Genomic DNA, 20,817 nt, shown 5'->3' on the forward strand with positions numbered 1-20,817 from the left:
ATGAGGTCATTGTATTTTTGTTTTCAATTTACCTAATCATTCCAGCCACACCGTGACCCTGGAGTCGACTCAACCTCTAACAGAAATGAGTACCAAGAATGTTCTTGGAATGTTCTTGGAGATAAAGGGCGGCAGGAGCGTAAGGCTGACAATCTTACCGCCGACTGTCTAGAAAATGTGGGAACCTCAATATCTCACAACCCTATGGGCCTCCACGGCCTGTTACAGGGATAGCTTTACTTACTTACTTTACGAGTAACTAGAAATCGAGAAGGTTAACAATGCGTTATCATTTGTAACTTGCGTCACGAACCTTACCAATCAAAACTAGGCAGAGGAACGGTCAGTTCTCGCTTGGTTTTCCCGTCAGTACCTCATTCGCTCCTACACAATTCTGAGATGCTACCATCTGGAGAGCCACTACCGTTCTTTTCCCAAAGCCTTCACTGCCCATCATCCTGTCTAATTCAACGTTATATGTTATTACCAGTTGAAACAATAATATTAAATAAATTAATCACTGCCTTAGTAGATTTATGGAAAGTATAGATTGGCCATATTCTTGACATTTATACACGTTTCGACTTCGTGCTTGGTAGGTAGTAAAAAAAAGAAATTATATAACACCTCGCGAGAGACAACCAAAATTGTATCTTACTCCTGTGCAAGTTTCGACGATAATACGACACTATGCAACCAACTTTCCTTCCCCCTACCACTCGCCCCTTCTTCCAGTATAATAATCATGACGGTCTCCTCCTCTGAGACGTGAAAGTGATCCAGTGTTCCGTTTCGTATTGCTGTGAGCGGCAGGTCGTCTTCGTTAGTCCGCCAACAAAGCAAGTAAAGGCTGCCAAAGTAAGTTCAGTGGCATATACACACGTCGCGTACTGCTTTAATGAAACACCTCTAGTCGCTTTTGCCTTTATCTAACCGGGTTTTCCACAACAATATTTCATAATGTAGTGCCGAGAAATCTGAGTTCCATTATTCGGTAGGGACAGACCGGTCCCACCAGTCTGTCATCCAGTGGACACCGGGGACTCCTGTTCTGTGATCCATAAACACATAAAGTCTATTTGAAGTAAGATCGACCGCGTGGAGTCTGTTATTGTAATCACTCTGTTTACAACGATATTGATAAAACCGACTGAAGCGATTGTCGAGGTGTTTCAGTATTATCATATAAAATTTAATCCACCATAATTCACTTGAGATTAATCAAATATCTAAACGAGAGTATTGCGAATTTAGACGTAATTATATATGGTAATATATTCTGTAAGCCGGTCACGGTAGCCGAGCGGTCTAAGGCATGCACTGTCTTCGCTCGCTCGGAAGCCGGGATCGTGGGTTCGAATCCCACTCAGGGCATGGATGTTTGTGTGCGTTTTTCTGTGTTTGTCTACAGGTAGAGGCCTTGCGACGAGCTGATCACTCGCCCAAGGGGTCCTACCGAATGTGTAAGATCTAGTAAACCGAAGTGAAACGGAGAGTTTCATGGAGGTAGGCCTAGGCCCAAATTGGGGCTGTAGCGCCACAGAAAAAAAAATATATATTCTGTATTTGTCACCTGCTGAAGAGAATTGCAGTAGAAGGCCACAGTGTATCAGCTGTTTATGCACATTAAGAAGGCATATTATTCAATTAGAAGATAAGTAATATATTCCATTTGAATTTATTTTTCCCATAAAACTATCTATGCTCATTGAAACGTGTTTAAATTAAACTCATAGTAAATTCATAATAGGTAAAAATTTGTCTGATATGTTGCATTTCCGGATCGGCATAAAAGAAGGTTCCATTTAGCAGTTGCTTTTCAATTTTACTTTAGAATCCTATACTAGGAAAGTCCTAGAGAATTAGACAGAGTTGAATTCAGACTGGTCTATGCTCGCTCACTCAGTAACTCATGGAGCTGAGCACTTCTTGGGAAGCTGCCAATTTTGTAACTACTCAAGATTTTTCCAGCATTTCATGGAACCCGAAGGTTCATTACCGTGTTCACAAGAGCCCTCCATAGGTCCCTATCCTAAGTCAGATCAATCCAATCCATACCATCCCATCCTGTCTCTCTAAGATCCATTTCAATATTGTGCACCCACCTACGTCTTGGTTTTCCCACCAATATCCTACATGCGTTCATCTCCTACCCCATTCGTGCTACATACCCTGCCCATCTCATCCTCCATGACTTGACAAATCTAGTTATACATGGAGAAGAATACAAGTTTTGAAGCTCCTCATTATGCAGTTCTCACTAACTAGCCTACTTATAATTTCTCGCCACGGACCGCACAGGAAACACAGTTCCTCTGTTGCTGTTTACAGGCCATTGCCTATTAACGGCCGATGTCTAATCGCTTGTTTCGTGGTCGTTGCCTAGCAACGGGTCTACATGCCACAGTATTAAAACAGATATTAAGGAGAAAGTGTGGTGGGGTGAGGACTGGATTCATGTGGCTGAGGATAAGGAGCAGTGACGGGCTGTTGTGAGCATGGTAATGAATCTTCTGGTTCCGTAACATGCTGGTAATTTCCTTAGTGGCTCAGCAAAAATTACGTGTAGTTACTCAAGCAAGAATCAGCTATGTGGAATTTGTTAGTTAATTAGTTAGCCGACTGCAGGGCCGCATCATAGCACAAGCGGTTAGTCGCTGGCTTCCCAACACGGCGGCCCGAGTTCGATCTCGGGTCTGGTCAAGTGGGATTTGTGGTGGACAAAGTGCCGCTGGGGCAGATTTTCTCCGAGTACTTCGGTTTCCCCTGCCAATCTTCATTCCATCAATTGCTCCACAATCACCCTCATCTATTATCTGGGGCTGCTACAATTGGCCAGAAGTGGCCGCATTACAAGGGACTTAGTCCCACCCCACTAGCAATAAAAAAATAGCTGATCTGCGGGTTAAAAATAAAAAAAATGACATATAAGAGTGGATAGATGTATCACATAATTATCAAATATATTGTCACATGTAGAGGGGTACGCGTGACGAAATGACCGATTCTAGTTGGGATGATTGGATTTATTAACGGCTTGGTTACACACACTCTCTTAATCAGACTTAAATACGTGCAATACAGCTCTATCGCTGATTTACACACTTTCTAGTTCACCGATGTACACGCACTAAAATTTTCTGTCTTCCACTAGTCGTCTCCTAGCAACGGATCTCCACACAGAAACTGCCACTTCAAACCACTCCAAGTATTACGCATAATTAAAGGTCTTCAGATCACACTTTAAATCTTCACAGGGCAACCTCCTTACTCTTTTGTATTCCTGGTTCAATTTCGCTTGCTTCAGCCACTCGGTGGCTCGATCTCGTCATGTAGTCTCGAATTGGACAGCGCGGAATACGCAGATCGTCCTCATTGTTGCGTGGAAGGGGTATTTAGAGACCGTTGCGTAGCAACGGTCTCGGTGAGGGGATAGATGACGTCACTTGCTAAAACGCAGAGGTCACGTGACCCCTATTCACTATTGCAGTATGACGTCATCGCACCTGCGCGGAAGTCTTGTTTACCGGCTGGTGCTTAGAAGCGAGTTGCACAACTTCGTTCCACTGTTAGTAACTTAGCAAATGACAGTTTATCAAGAGTCTGTCTTCGTGGCATCTCGTTCCACACGCCGTCGCACAACAACGGGTTGACATGTCACAATATTCTTTCCGAATTTTCATTCCTACATGACCATGATGTTGCATATGCTGATGCAATTTAATTGGTTTCTTCTCTAATTTTGTACTAATCTACTGTGGCAGAAATTGCTACTGTAATTCGTTACATGAGAAAGATACAAGTCTATCGTTGCGAAAGCCAATCATAAGCAGAGAAAGATATCACATTTCCTTTTATTTCATTAAATATTTGACTCCAAACACAGCAGGAATAAAAAAAATCCGTTGTTTTAGTCCTCAAGCGAACTATACCGACCGAGCGACCGGTGCTTGTCAGCGAAGTTAATGCCAACTTCAGCGGATAGAGGGTGTCGCATGATCAGTGCAACGAATCCCCACGGCCGGTAATTTCAATTTTCTAGACTGGACAGCAGGAATAACTACATACTATTATCTGTACGGCGAATACTTTAGACTCCAGGCTGGGCAAACGAGGAATCAGGGATTTTTCTCTTCTCCACAGAGTCCAGACCGATTCTAGGGCCAATCCAGCCTCATACCCAGGGGGTACCGGGGTTCTTTCTCCAGGAAATGAAGCGCAGGAGGCGTGAACCTAACCACTCACCTCCATCTAGTGTCGACATTAATATTTCGTGGAGCTATACCTCCACGTTTTCTCTGCGGTCCGTGTCGTATAAAGGGAAAGCAAGCGACTATTTATTCCCAGAACTTGCTGTTTAGTTTGTTATTTAATGAGGGCGATATGTATAGAGATTAAATAGCGTCGACTTACTGTTTAGAGACTCTCTCAATTCAGTGACTGGGCCAAATCGATAGGGCTGTATCGCTATGACACCTGCTGTCGCAACTTGTTTTATTCAACTTAAGTAAATAAACACCAGGAAAAAGAGTGTTTCGATATAAATTGTATATTTTAACAATATCTTTATTTAAATCAGGTACTACATTCTTTAAGGAGCTGTGGTAGCGTAGTCGGTATAGCGACTGACTACGGGCTGGACGACTGAGGGGTCGGAGTTCGAGTCCCTGTAAGGTCAAGAATTTCCTCTCCTCCAAATCGTCCAGACCAGTCCTGGGGTCCACCCAACCTCCTATCCAATGGGTACTGGGGCTCTTTCCCCGGGGGTAAAGCGGCAGGGACGTGAAACTGATCACTGATCTCCATCTAGTGCTGAGGTCGAGAAAATGTGGATCTATAGATGCACTCCCCCATACGCCTTCATTCGTTGAGCACAGGGACAACTTTATCTTTATCTTACTACATTCTTTAGAAGTCGGGATAGCTCAGTCGGTAAAGTGACTTGCTATGTGCTGGAGAGCCGAGGGGTTGCAGTTAGAGTCCCTGCAGGGGCACGGTTTTCTCCTCTCCGCATCGTCCAGACAGGTTCTGAAGCCCTCTAATCGGTGGCTATTTCTCTGGGAGTAAAGCAGCTGGGGGGTGAAACTGACCACTGACCTCCACTATTGCCAAGGTCAGGAATACATGGATCTATACATCCACTTCTCCTATACGTCTTCATGACTTAGTGCTTCATTAGTTCAGCATAGGGACAACTTTACCTACTTTATGTTGCTTTGAACAACACCTGTACCAAGCATGGCGGAAGTAAGAAATTAGTTCATATTTCAAGCAGGAAAATCCAATTTTTAGACTATAGTACTTCAGAGACGAAGACGTACAAGAAAGAATATAAGAGAAAATGAAACAGATCAAATACACGTAGACCATCTGGTACCAAACGTTTCTATAGATGCCTCAGAATTCGTCATCGCATCTAATTCACCACCAATATAACGTCTATTGCATAGTTCAAACTGCGTCACTGAGGAATATGATTAAGCTGCTACTTGAAAACCGTTCTTCTAACAAACTGTGGGCTTAAGACGTGGGCGTGTCACCGTGAGACATTTTGTTTACAATTGCAATATTCTTGTAACGAGGAATGACTTGCAAGTTACGAAACACTTTCACATTTCACAGTTTATTGCAGTCAAACGTCTGAAAAGCACATCGTAAGCAAATACACCTCGGAAAGGTAGGGTCTACGAGTAAGTCATGACTGACAAATGGAGTTATACGTGGATATCTTATGGCTAAATATAACACTGCCGGTCACGGTAGCCGAGCGGTCTAAGGCATGCACTATCTTAGCTCGGAAGCCGGGATCGTGGGTTCAAATCCCACTCAGGGCATGGGTGTTTGTGTGCGTTTTTCTGTGTTTGTCTACAGGTAGAGGCCTTGCGACGAGCTGATCACTCGTCCAAGGAGTCCTACCGAATGTGTAAGCTCTAGTAAACCGAAGTGAAACGGAGAGTTTCATGAAGGTAGGCCTAGGCCCAAATGAGGGCTGTAGCGCCAATGAAAATAATGTAACACTACTTCCAGAATATAATGTGGGGGGGGGGAGCGTCCGTCATTGATTTCCTGATTCATAATAAAGTCAGGGTATCCAGTCACTCTGATATTCGAAATATGTAACCTTCTGAACCTAACCCAGAGTAATGGCAAGTAGCCACAGAATGGGATGGAGCAACATAGTGTTCTGTGGCCGTGCTATAGTTCAGGCGGCCCGGGTTCAAGAGATTTTTGGTGGACAACGTGGCGCCGGGGCATGTTTTCTCAGAGTACTTCGGTTTCCCCAGCCAATTCTCAGTCCACCGACTGCTCCACAATCATCATCTATCGTCAGGGGCTGGTACAATGGCCAACCAGTAGTCGCAGTACCAAGTGGACTCAGTGGTCTGGACTTCTGTCTAGCTATACAGTTACAATCTCGACCTCGTAATCCGGTATCTTGACTTAGGTTTTGCGTGATTTTTCTCACTTCCTGCAAATAATGGAATCTTGGCTTGAAATTTGTCAAGACCGTCATCCTCAATCTTACCTACTTTTGTATTCCGTATTGACTTGGGAGGGTGAACTTCGAGACTCCCCAACCACTCACACCAATACTCGACGTCCATATGCAGAGCCGATGTAGCCAGGGTTCTCAAGAGACCCTGCCCCCAATGCTAGAGCCAAGAGTTCTTTTGACTGAAATTATCCTAACTACCGCCTGTAGGCATGCAGAAACCCTCTTCATTCTAATATCAGCAGCTGCCATTGGACTTGACAAATTATGTGGCAGGACGGTTTCTCTGCCTGTCCACAGTTCCTGCAGACGGCGGGAGCTACTCCAGAGACCCTTGTTATGTAGGCGTTGTCCCAATGTACAGTGGCCAATCAGCTACGTTCCTTCGGGTCCAAAGATATTAGGTCCTCATACCAGTGTTTCTCAAATCGTGGTCCGTAGAATTCCGCGTTTCCGCGAAATAAAAATAATCGGTGGGCAAAAAAATCCATTGCAATGTAAGATGATAATTTAATTGTTATTATTATTATTATTACTATTATTATTATTATTATTAGCAGCAGCAGCAGCCGGAATAGCATAGTCGGTATAGTGACTGGCTGCGGGATGGACAACCGAGTGGTCGGGGTTCGAGTCCCGGTAGGGTCAAGAATTTTTTCTCCTCCAGTATCAAGCCAAATAATACGTTCAAGGGGGGAGTGGATTGGACCCGTCCTCGCAATTAAAGTTGTAAACATGAGCCAATTAAATTTTAAGCTTAGTTTTTCTGATACACGAAACCTGATTTTTTATCTCTAAATATGTGCAATTATATAACAGGTTTATTTAATACTCTTGGCTAACATTTACGTACTATTACACTTTTTTTAATTGGTATAGTAGGGGTGGAGTCCAGCTGGGTTCACTCGGCACGTCGGCCAATGAATGGCCTATTGTACTTTCTCCGGGTGATTATGATGATGGAGAATTTGGTGGAATGAAGATTGGTAAAGGAAACCGAAGTACTCTAAGAAAAACTACCCCAGCGTCATTTTTTCCACCACAAATCCCACTTGACCAGACCTGGGCTCGAACCCGGGCGGCCGCGTTTTATTACCCTTACTTGTGGTCTAGCTGATGAGTCGGGATAACTCAGTCGGCATAGCGTCGGGCTACGGGGTGTACGACCATGGCATAATATTTAATTAATTTGGGACAGGGACAGCTTCACCTTCAACGTTACTGAAGATGACTCCAGGCCACGCAAAGCCGTCTAGCTGTAGCCTGTATAGGCTCTGCTTATACATGTTTTTCGCGGGCTAAAATCGTAAACACAGTTGGAAAGCTTAATTGATAAACTAAGAACAAGAAAACTAAAATCTGTGGCCTGTAGTCCGCAAGCGATCTACACCGACCGAGCGACCGCCTCTTGTCTGCGAAGTTAGTGCCTACTTTAGCGGATAGAGGGTGTAGCGTAGTAAGCGCAATGAATCCCCACGGCCGTTAATTTCGGTTTTCTAGACAAGAGCAGCTACTTTTCCATTCAAGTACTTACTCAGTTATCCTCACGAGGCTGAGCGGACCCCATTCCAGACCCACTACTTCTCAGAAAATCTGGATCTGTATCCAGGAACTCTGACCACTAGACCAAAGAAGTGGTCAAAACTAAGAACCAGTGTCGATAGATATTTCATGACAAATGACACGGGCGCTCCAGTTGGAATATAGATACTCTTGTGCTACAAACTGGAGATAGCTGCGCCTTAGCGAGTCCAAAACGTAGCTGTAAAGACATTACATTCTGACACAGAATTACGGGATGAAATTCTGTGTCATCCACCATCGTCAGAACCCTTTAGAATCTACCTATTACATTCTGAGTTTAGGGAACTATCTGAAGGCCCCATATTATTAAGGCTAGGATGTTCGTATTCCCCGGCCATCGACCTATGATAGGTGAACTCCTTATTGCTGAAAATCACTAAAACCAGTCTAACCGCTTACTAGTCTCTTTTAGTTTCTTGGAGTGCGGTCGGACTGAGTCCACTTGGTACGTCGGTCACAGTTTGGCCTGTTATACCAGCCTCAGATGACAGACGATGAGTGTGGAGCAGTCGGTGGAATGAGAATTAACAGGGACAACCGAAGTACTCGGAGAAAGGCTTCCCCGGCTCCACTTTGTCCACCACAATTCCCACATGATCAGACCTGGGATCGAACCAGGGCCGCCGCGGTAGGAAGCCGGCGATTAGACGCCTGAGCTATGTCACGGACAGTCTTACCGTTACTCCAAGCAAGACCCATACATATACAGAACAAATGAGTACATACAGACAGAGGGGCGGCATTCAAAAAGCCACATTTTCTTATCCAGGTGTGATAATAATACGTAAATCTATCAGAATCTCGAAACATATTTCTTCACGATCAGAATTCTTTGTGATATGCAGAAAATTTATCTGCAAGTCACAAGTACGTGGGAACAAATTAAGCCCTAAAAATCATTTTGGCCTTCCCTGCATGTCCTTGATTATGTTATATCCACATAAATTACGAGAATGTAAACATTCAGTTCCTAGACGTAGTGCTTACCAGGATCGCCGGAAGGAAATTTGGAAAGAGCACTGTAAAAGTCAAGGAGGACAGCAGGTTTCCGGACTCCGATTAGATAACCGGACATCACGGTTATGAAATAAGTTCGTTTTTTTATCACTACCTTTGTTTACATCCTAGTATGATATGAAGTCAAGACTTCTATTGATAGAGCAATATTTTTTTCCCATTAATTACAGCGCGTCACGAATCCAATTACGTAGAAAACGACTTTTGCCGTGCTCTCATAATTTTTAGGCGTACTTACTTAAGCAAGTCAGTTTTGCTACAGGAACAGAAGAATTAGGCTAAACAATATAATATTCTGATGCCAATTCCACTCTGACCTGTTTCCACAGACGAGGTTTTAGCGACCGAATCGTTGCATTGTACCCATTATCTTTCTTCCGGAATAAATCTCTCTGCCCAACTTACTGTTGTGCTCAGTTTATTAGATATTAAGTATAATTTTTGTAAGATTGGATACTTAGTTAAAACGCCAGACCTCTGGCCGGAAGGCGAGGAGACAGAACCGCGGCTGACTCTCCGCATTCCTTCTCAGTTGATTGAGTTGTCTTTAGACAAGATTTTTGCGCATCAGTGGAAATACCCGGTCAGGTTTCTCTTCGCGCGACAGGGAATGTCCAGCAGGATGCCGACCTAAGGGATTACGCGCGAGCAGCCTTCGCGACTTGAAAAAAAGTTGAATTTTGGAACTGGAAAACAAAGACCGTTTCGGGCGCTCTGTTTCTAGCAGTTGCGAGGAACAGACGGACTAGAGCAAAGTGTGCCTGTGAAAAACCTTGGCATGGCACCAGTGTTCTTCAGGGTCATCATGTTCAGCGCGAGTGAGTACTTGCCCGTGGTCGGGTCACTGATTGCTTGTTAGAAATTCTGGTTCAGTGGTGGTTGAGAAAGGAATAAATGGTGTTGGTTTGTGCCATTTAGGTTTAGCATATTATGGATAGTTAAATGGTAGGAAGTGTGAAATATGGGATAGGTTATTTGTTGTAATGGTGTTTTATTTCATTATATATTACTTTATTGTTCGTTGTGAGTACTCGATTTATTTGTGGACCCCCCTATTGCAAGCATGTTTTCCACCGCACAGGTTAAGAGTTATCTACGAACGTCCGATAGGGGGTGAGTACAGTCACTGACCCATATCAGGGCACAACATTACTCCACCAACAGGCCCGCCATAGCTCAAGGGGTTAGTTGCTGGCTTCCCACCGCGGCGGCACGGATTCGATCCCGGGTGTGATCAAGTGGAATTTGTGGTGGACAAAGTGGCGCTGGGGCTGGTTTTCTCCGAGTACTTCAGTTTCCCCTGTCAATCTTCATTCCGCCAAATTAGCCATCATTATAATCACCCAGGGCAGGTTACAATAGGCCAATCAGCGGCCGCCGTGCCGAGTGGAACCAGTTGGACTCCAACTAAGCCAATTAGAAACTAATTACTCAATCAAACAATAATCCTTCGCATGAAGCTGGTAAACGCTGACGTGGTAAAGAAATCTGGCACTTTTAATTGTGTCTGAAGATACGTACTTTCCTGCTTTTGACAAAGCCCTTCATTGCAATGTATCCCGGGCTAGTTCACCCTATCATACCATGTTTATTAAACATCCGTTTTCATAAATTATTTTCCCCTCATATATGCTTTATGTTTTCAAGAAGGTTCCGTCCTTCACGTTTCCGAATAAAATTATGCGTGCCCTCTCTCTCACGCACACTACATCCCAGACAATCTCGCCGTCCTTGATTTTATGATCTTGATATTGTTTTGTGTATCGTACAAGCTATGAAACTTCTAATTATACAGTTTCCTCCAGCTTTCTCTAACTTCATCTGTCTTAGAACCAAATATTCTCCTCAGCACCTTGTTCTCAGACATAGTCTCTTTCCTTCCTCCAGGATGAGAGACCAAATTTTATACCCATGCAAAGCAACAGATAGGATTAATTGTTTAATTAATTAAGAAAGAATTGTACGGGAGTTCTTGTGTAATTTAAGTAAGTAAAAAAATGAAATTCGCTTAGTGGGGGGTGGAGTCCAACTGGGCCCACTTGGCACGGCAGCCACTGATTGGCCTATTGTAGCCTGCCCCGGGTGATTATGATGATGGAGAATTTGGTGGAATGAAGAATGGCAGGGGAAACCGAAGTACTCGGAGAAAACCCGCTCAAGCGCTACTTTGTCCACCACAAATCCCACTTCACCAGTTCCGGGATCGAACCCGGGCCGCTGCGGTGGGACTAACCGCTTGAACTATGGCGCGACCAATTTAAGTAAGTAAGTAAGTAAAGGTATCCCTGTAACAGGCCGTGGAGGCCCATAAGGTTGTGAGATGTTGAGGTTCCCACATTTTCTAGACAATCGGCTCACAGATGGCGACAAGGTTATCAGTCCTACGCGCCGGCCGCCTTTTACCCTCAAGAACATTCCAAGAATATTCCTGGTATTCATTTCTGTTAGAGGCTGAGTCGACCCAAGGGTCATAGTGGGGGCTGGAAGGATTAGGTCAGTTGAAAGAAATCCAATGACCTCATCGGGACTTGAACCCGCGACCTTCGGGATTGTAGCATAGTGCCTCAACCAACTACGCTACCGCGTGCCCCTTTGTAATTTAAGTGGAAAACAAAAATATTCTCAGTATTAGAGACACTGTATTTCAGGGGCATTCCTAAGAAATAACATACTAAAAATCTGTATTCCTTTGACCTGCTGAATGATGCTGTCAGTAGCTCAGACTACACAGCGGCATTTTTCAATTATTAGTCCGAGAACGATGTTCCATTATACATCCTTACGCAAAGGCAAGACACAACCCTTAGGCACGAGAGGAAAGGATTTTATAAGAACAAAATAATAGTAAATACTAGTAATAATGTAGTGAACAGGTTAGAAACTTGAATTACCTGGGTTGTCAACTGGGCAGTAACAGATACTAAGATGAAGAGAGTAATTGATAGAGGCTTAATTGTAGTGCTGAACAGTTAAACGTAAACTTCTCTGGGAACCCCGACAGGAAACGACATTAAAATTTTATCAATCATTAGTCTCACCATCGCTTCCTCATAGAAGGGAAAGCTGGACCTTAACTTTAGAAAAAGCTGCAACAGACTGAAACAGCTGAGACCTGTAGCAGGCTGTCGAAAAACAGAACGAATTAAGAAGAATGCCGTCTTCTCGGATGTGACGCCGTGTAGATGTTGTGTAAACCTGTGTACCATGAAGATGGAGGCGATACGTTCCTCCGAAAAGTCGCTTAACACAAGATCTACCCCGCGCCACATCCCAGAAGACGACATTCTTCATAGTCACCGCCGTGAGAACCTCAGTTCTTACAGAACAAATTAAAGTTGAAAGTAGGAAGCAAATACAGTCAATTAGGACCAACAGAACTGCTCGTACTATGAGCATATCTTAATGCAAATTGAACCAGGTCCTCGGAAGCTGTCTCATTATTCTGGAAGAAGGTGTGGAGGGACCAATTAGACTAAACCTGGGATCCGAACAGGCCAAAAGACCCAAATCTTATGGATGATGGTGATTAGGATGATGATGCACGATTTGAATCCTTCACTGCCAATTTTCTTGCGCGATGAGCCATGTTAATGTCGAGTTAAGAATCGACGTTGCGGAGATCTCCTTCGTCTGCATCATGAGGATCCATTAAAATAATTCACTGAAATTGACGGTTGAGCGGTTTGCCATTCTTTACATCCGAGAGGTCGGAGGTTAATTCAGAGTCCGGACGCCGATTATTCTGAGTAACATAATTGTTTTCCTCAGTTTCCGCAAGCAAGTATTTGAGTAATGTCTTAAAACAGGACACGGCCATATCTTTTCATATACTTCCGAATTTGCTTTTTTCATAATTATCCTCCCATTTGACTTCATATATCATATAAACAAAATCCGTGGCCTGTAGTCCGCAAGCGAACTATACCGACCAAGCGACCGCCGCTTGTCGGCGAAGTTAGTGCCAACTTTTGCGGATAGAGGGTGTCACGTGGTCAGCGCAACAGAACCCCACTACCGTTAATCTCTGTCTTCTAGACGGGCATATAACACATGCAAGTGCAAAAATATCGTTAAATAAACAAAGAAAATTTATTTAATGACGAAGTCGGTTACGTAATATTTCTAATCTCATTTCTTCATTGCTTCTCTTCCTAGTTTTCTTCTTTTGTCTCTATTTCTTCTTATTTATGCTTCCAATATTTCATACCAAAATCGTAAAATATTTATTATCTGTAAGATAATAAATATCGAACCATCGAACTATGGATAATACAGAATGATTTGACTACACCGTCCAGCGTGACTCAAATGTATATTTATATAAGGTATCACATATGTACGTATGTATATATACACGTATGTATATATGCGATCGCCTCTGTGGTCAAGTGATCAGAGTTCCTGCCTACAGATCCAGAGGCCCCGGGCTCGATTCCTGACGCTATCAGATTTTCTGAGAAGTAGTGGGTCTGTAACGGTGTCCACTCAGCCTCGTGAGGACAAAGGAGGAGCTATTTCAAGGAAATAGTGGCTCCGGTCCAGAAACTAGAGGTTGACGGCCGTGGGGATCCATTGCGCTGTCGCTGACATGACACCCTCTATCCGCAAATGTTGGCACTAACTTCGCCGACAAGCGGCGGTCGCTCGGTCGGTATAGTTCGCTTGCGGACTACAGACAACGGAGTGTTTTATATATATAATTTTGAGTCACACTGGATCCTGTAGTCAAATCATTCTATGATATTGACTAATGTGACGGAACAAAATGAATAAAGTTAAACTTGTGGGTGTTATATTGTTATTGTTATTTATCCTGTATCAACTGGTGATGTTTGCATCAAGGTTAAGCCTACAAAATGATCAGGAATGATGAATTATGATGATCTGAAAGGAAACAACTGCAATCTAGCTAAAATAATAGGAGATATTCTGTAACTCCCCTGGAGGATGAAAGAAAAAAGCCACAACACATCTGGATCAGTGTAACCTGTTTCAGGCTGGAATTAGAATGGAATATTTCCAAAATATGATTCAGACTCGTCGCAGTTTCGTCAACTTAGCTCAGTAACAACGTGGAAGGACTGGTTTAAATCTGTCTCGCATATTTTGAAAGTCTATGCATTTGCTTTAGTTTAAAATCTGAGTGGTTTCCTCAGCACGATAAGTCCAGAAACCGCATGGATAGATAAATCAGAGAAAGCCTGTGTTCTAAACGGAAAACCAAGTCAAGTGGTGGGAACCAGGAAATCTGCACTTAACTGTTGTAATGTCAGGACAGCAACATGAGACTGTGCACTGTCCCACAGTCTGTCAACAGGCCTAACTTCCTTTTTAGAGTTTCAATGTGTAGAGCAGATTATGCTCACGTTTCGTAATAGTAAACAGGTGAAGTCCTTCCTGTATGTAACACGTATGAGAGGAAGGGAATGTGAAGTTCTATGCATGCATGCACTGTACCAATGATTCTTAACCATTCGCGTCCCACTGATAAGCTTATCAAAAAGGAAAATCATAATACTATTTACGTATGTCTCTACGGTCCTTGGCCAATTTTTCAAGTTCATTCCTTAGACCGCGCGGCCACTGTGATCGACTAACCATAATATTGTTGTAATATGATTAAAAACGAAGCATTTCTCTTTCCAATGATTGTACTTTTACAATTACATACATTTTAGATTTTTTATTCATGACTGCTCCACTTTTTGTCCAGTCAGCCGTCAAGCGTTACCAGTGCAACGCGCCCTAACGGTTGCGTAAAACTGCATTACATGAAGCTGCCAACTGCAACACATGTTGCCGCTTCAGCCCCTGGCACCAACTTAACATGACGCTGGTGGGCACCACAGTCAGGCAGGAAGGAAAACAAAAGAAAATATCTGCCCAATCTGGGTCTGGAGCCCAAAATACACTTCGCAAACAGCCACGTGACTGACTGAACTCTTCATCCTTCGGGAATCACGTTAACTAATCTGACGGGTTCTGTGGAAAATTCTCCAACAGCCAATGCCGTTCGAGAAGGTACTAAGGCCAGTCCAGTGTCCCTAATGCCACTGCCCAGTATTTTAATCAATTCACTCCGATCTGTCTCTCACATCAACTTTCCTTGTAAAAAGGTAAAGTTCAAAAAAATTGTCCCTGTGCTTAACTACGCTATGAAGGCGTATGGGGGAGTTGATGTATAGATCCACATTTTCTTGAACTCGGCACTAGCTGGAGGTGAGTGGTAAGCTTCAGGCCCCTGCTACCTTACCCCCGGGTAAAGAGCTCCCGTTACCCATTGGTAAGGGGGCTGGGTGTGCCTCTCAGTCCGTCTGGACGACGTGATGAAGAGAAAATTCTTGACCCAACAGGGACTAGAACTCCGACCCCTCGGTCGTCCAGACCGTAGTCAGTCGCTATACCGACTGAGCTATCGCGAATCCTTTGAACTTTACTTGTACAGACACTACTTGTATATTCAACCCTGTCCGTTGTCTCAGGCATATTTCATTCCTCTACCAGCATAATGGATTGAATGGTAGTTGGATTAGTGAGAGGCTTTTAGTACTCTGAGGCTGCTTTCCTTCCTCAAGGAGAAAAGAATACGCTTCTTAGATCACGTTAGTGCGTGTCCCTTTCCGTCTGTTTGAGCCCCCCATTTCAACTTTTGATCTTGTTGAGGGATATTTTTCGAAACTTGGTATGGACTTCTACTTTTTAGTATCCTACAATCCGTGAAAATATTATGGGGGACGCACGAATTTCTGATCTGAGAAAGACACTAGTGCCATTTGACCTCTGTTCCTGAAATTACTTATTGTACAAGCGGCCTCCGTAGTCTAGGGGTAACGTTCCCACCTCATGACTCAAGGTACGCGGGTTCAAACCCGGCGCAGGTCGTGGAATTTTTAAGGACGGAAAAATTCATGGAACAAGTCCTCCGGGAGAGACTTTAAGCCGTGGGTCCCGTGTCGTAGATTTACGGCAAGTAAAATATCCTCATGTCTCTAGGAGACCTCTGAGCAAAATGAGGCAAGTTTCCCGCCCAAGTAGTTTCCAGTGCCTCTGGTAGATGGTGGAAGTATCAAGGTACCGAGGGCCGACTTCGTTGGCTGAACGGGGCTGATAGCACGCACCAGTACGGTAGGGTATGGCGACTTGTAGAATATCAAAGGGGGACGTACAATAGACTATTAGTCGCGGTGCATGGGAAAAGCCACCTCCTCCAATAATTCAAGGCACGAGTCTAATCGATAAAATCAGTTTTTTGTTTACTAGCAATTACTCCTACATGTTGTTGGACTGAAAATGAGTGTAACAGAAAACCAGATTTTACCTTGAGCACTTTCTTCAGAGTTAAGTACGTAATGACCAAGGTTATATAAGTGTCCCATACGCCTTCAGAGCGTAGTGCTTATTTACTTAATCACAGGGACAACTTTACTTTACTTTTTGCCGTTATAACAATAATAATGCCTAGTTCGTCTTACTATCTACTATTTAACCTTCTGGTCTACTTAGGTACAGTTTCTCTGTGCTTAATTAATTACGCACTACGATCTTAAGACGTATGGGGAGTGGATGTATTTTTTCTTCCTTGGCACTACAACCCCAGTGGGCCTAGGCCTACCTCCATGAACTTCTCCGTTCACTTCGGTTTTTCTCGATCTTACACATTCGGTAGGACTCCTTGGGCGGGTGAACAGCTCGTCGCAAGGCCTCTACCTGTACACAAACACAAAAATACACATACACACAAACTAAACATCCATGCACTGAGTGGGTTTCGAACCCACGATCCCGGTTTCCAAGCGATCGAAGACAGTGAGTGGATGTATAGGTTAATGTTTTCTTGGCCTCGGCACTAGCTGGAGGTGAATAGTCAGCTTCACACACCTGCCACTTTATCCCCCGCGGAAAGAGTTCACGGTACCCATCGGATAGGATGTTGAGTGGGTCCCAGAACCGGTCTGGATGACGTGGAGAGGACAAGAATCTTGCGCGACCTAGAACCATGCCCCCCCCCCCTCGTTCATCCTGTAGCCAGTATCATTGCCGACTGCGCTATCGTGGTACCAAAACTTCTAGCGTAATTATAGTATTCAAAATCACTATCGAACCGTTGTAAGAGTATATATGAAGTGTACTTCACACTACGGTCTGTCTTTAATACAATGTTAGAATAAAGAATTGACTGCCAAAACATTTAGAGAATTATCTACTTCCTCTTATATTTTATATTTGTTGGTGATGCAGTAGCTATGAGACATGTCAGGGTGCGGAGATACAAATTTAAAATCCTCCCTGTGCTCCTCATATTGTCTGAAAGCAGCTTTACCCACGGGGAAGAGGCTCAAATACCCTTTGAACATCAGACTGGGTGGGCCCCAGAGCAGGTCTGAACAACGTGGAGAAGAGAAAATTCTTGACCCTACCGGGGCTCGTCCAGCCCGTAACCAGTCGTTATACGGACTGCGAAATCCTGGCTTCTTGAGTGGCTGAAGAATTCCACGATAATCCTCAGTCAGATTACCCGTTGTCCTGGACAAGGTCTGAATCGAGTACCTCTGAAGTGCAGGTCTGCAGGTTGGCAGGCGACTCATCAGGATCGGAATCGTGTCAAATGTATTTCCACTGTCGTGAAGCACTTCTACTGGAAGAGTAACAATAATTTAAATGTTTTCTGACAACCTACTTCCAGACAAAAAATTTCGAAAGAATCTTCAAGTGAAAGTATACAGAAGTAATATTTTCATATACAATTCTGATTGTGTGTCGTTTCTAACCTCATTTCTAGTTTCGTTACATCACTAATACAACATACTGCAATGACTTTCATAAGTTAGCGGACAAACGAACTTGTTGGCAAAAATTCAACGAAAATTCTTAACATATTCCATCTGAGCACGTCTCAGGGCACGTTGATATAAGCACAGATGGAAGATCATCCGATAAACATGACAAATAGATTGCTTCTATACTTTTTGAGAAACTGTTATAAATTTCACGTGACCTAGATTTCTATAATTTCTCTCCTTTCCCCCCTTCCCTCCCCCCCCCCAACTGATGAATTCATACCTTTGCATGAATCGTTGATGATGTTCTTCTGGCCGAAAATTTAAAAATCCATGTTCAGTTATAAATGATAATTGAATATTTATTTGGTCAATTTAAATTGCAAGTAACACATAGAGTTTAATTTTATGAAAATATTATTATTAATTCCGAGTAAATCAAGATTTGGAAGATTATAATCTTGACTTATTTTAAGGCATCGACGCAGAGACTAAAAGAAATCGCGATAACAATTGGTAACCTGGCTGAAACCAGTATAGAATACATCCTGAACACAAGCCAAGGTCTTCACCCTCTTTCTCGGTATAAATTCTTATTTTAAGGGGCGCTTTACATGCTTTAGTGCGCCATTATTTGCATTTTTATGAAGCATTTCTTATTTCAGAAAAGATCAGGAAACCCTTTGAACGTACAAGAACTTACACAACTGGAGAATAATAACGTGTACTCTTCTCCAAGTATAATTAGAACGATCAAGTCAAGGAGGATGAGGTGGGCAGGGCATGTAGCACGAATGTGGAGAAGAGGAATGCATACAGGATATTGGTGGGAAAGCCAGAAGGAAAGAGACCACTGGGAAGACCAATGCGTAGGTGGGTGAACAATATTAAAATGGATCTTAGAGAATAGGATGGGATGGAATGGATTGGGTTGAGCTGGCTCAGGATAGGGACCAGTTGATGGCTTTTGTGAACACAGTAATGAAAGTTCGGGTTCCATAAAATGCTGGGAAGTTCTTGAGTAGCTGCAGATTTGGCGGCTTCTCCGCAAGAAGGGCTCAGCTCCATGAGTACGTAGTTAGTTAGTTAGTTAGTTAGTTAGTTAGTTGTTGGAGAGGGTGGATTTCCCCATGCACTTAGACCAGTATTGGTCCATTGTGCTTCCCTCTTTGATATTCTACCAGTCTCTATACCCTACCGATATTGGTGCGTACCATCAGTCCCGACCGAGCCAGCGAGTTCGGCCTCTACTGGCTTAGTGGTATCTATAATGCTTCCCCCATCTATCAGAGGCGTTAGAGACTACTTTCTGGGCGGGAAATGTCCTTGAATTTGGCTCAGTGACCTCCTTTGGAGATATCAGATTCTTTTACGTGCCGTAAAGCTACGACACGGAACCCACGGCTTAAAGTCCCTCCCGGAGGACTTGTTCCCTGAATTTTTCCGCCCTTAAAAATTCCACGACCTTCGCCGGGTTTGAACCCGCGTACCACGAGTCATAAGGTGGGAACGTTACCTCTAGACTACGGATGCCGCTTCCATGAGTAAGTAAGTAAGTAAGTAAGTAAGGAAAATATTACCAATGTGCACCTCGTGATCTGCAGTGTTTTATCCACTGTTCTACCCATTCTAATTGTAAAGCATTCCATCTGTAATGCAATGAAGTCAATCCTTTCTTAAGAGACACTAAAATATACTCAATTTACTAAAAAGTGTTTGTAAAATATTTTAAATATCATTAACTATGTCCATTTGTTGTCATTGTTACATGTTTCGGCCACACATGGACAATCATCAGGCAACACTGCATTGTACAACTTGTCCTTGGTACCTTTAGGCACATTGTTGTTCTATTCTTGCATTCTTGGCATATTCGGTTAGTTCAGTCGATACAACGAGGGGCTAAGGACTGGACGGCCGGAGTTCGATTCGCGGCGGAGGCAAGGAATTGTTCTCTTTCCCACGATGTCCAGATCGGCTCTAGGGCCAAACCAGACGCCTAACCAATAGATACTGAGGGATCCTTAACGGGTATAAAGCAGCCAGTGTGTGCAGCTGACCAGTCACCTCCAACTAATGCAAGGTCAACATCGGTGGAGCTATTGTTCCACTCCCACATACCTGTTAATGACATCGCGTTTAAGTAATTAAGGACACTGACAACTTTTCCTTTCTCGGTATCTTCGGACGAGGAGTAGATCCACAACAGGCCTCATCCTTCACAGGAAAGCATAATACAGACAAACACACACACACACACAAAGAAAGATTTTGTGATGATTGACACCGTCGTGACTTCTTAAATTTAACTATTAATAATGGTAAAATATTTCCAAGAAAACAGTAAATAGTACCAAATATTTTCATTAACAAATAAATATTAGGTACATGCAATTTGGTTTGTTGTTTCTCTAACACATATTCACTTACTCACTCATGGAGCTGAGCCCTTCTTGAGAGACCGCCAATTCTGCAGCTACTCAAGAATTTCCCAGCATTTTATGGAACCCGAAGGTTCATTACCTTGTTCACAAGAGCCTTCCAGTGGTCCCTATCCTGAGCCAGATAAATCCAATCCTGAACCATATATTAAAGTGCAAATAGCGACTGTCTTGTATATCTTAATTACTGTTGATTTGGATGGTGAAAAATATAATAAACATTTGAACAGAACCGAAACAGGCTTTCTGAAACTGTTTTTCGCTTGTTTCGATCCTGAATTCTTTTTATTGCTAGTGGGGTGGGACTAAGTCCCTTGTACTGCGGCCACTTCTGGCCTATTGTACCAGCCCCAGATGATAGGTGAGGGTGATTGTGGAGCAATTGGTGGAATAAAGATGAGCAGGGGAAACCGAAGTACTCGGAGAAAACCTGCCCCAGCGCCACTTTGTCCACTACACATCCCACTTGACCAGACCCGGGATCGAACCAGGGCCGCCGCAGTGG

The 20,817-nt window shown here is 43.5% G+C and overlaps 1 protein-coding gene across 1 annotated transcript in view; it reads left to right on the forward strand.

The window, feature by feature from the left end:
* The first annotated feature begins 782 nt into the window (after positions 1 to 782).
* Positions 783 to 20,817, forward strand: part of LOC111869342 — a 66,056-nt gene continuing 46,021 nt past the window's right edge. Inside the window, exon 1 of the mRNA XM_033753394.1 lies at positions 783 to 858. The gene's annotated coding sequence lies outside the window, so the exon portion shown is untranslated. The remainder of the gene's footprint in view (positions 859 to 20,817) is intronic.

Source organism: Cryptotermes secundus, unplaced genomic scaffold (genome assembly GCF_002891405.2).
Source record: "Cryptotermes secundus unplaced genomic scaffold, Csec_1.0 scaffold584, whole genome shotgun sequence".
NCBI lineage: Eukaryota > Metazoa > Arthropoda > Insecta > Blattodea > Kalotermitidae > Cryptotermes > Cryptotermes secundus.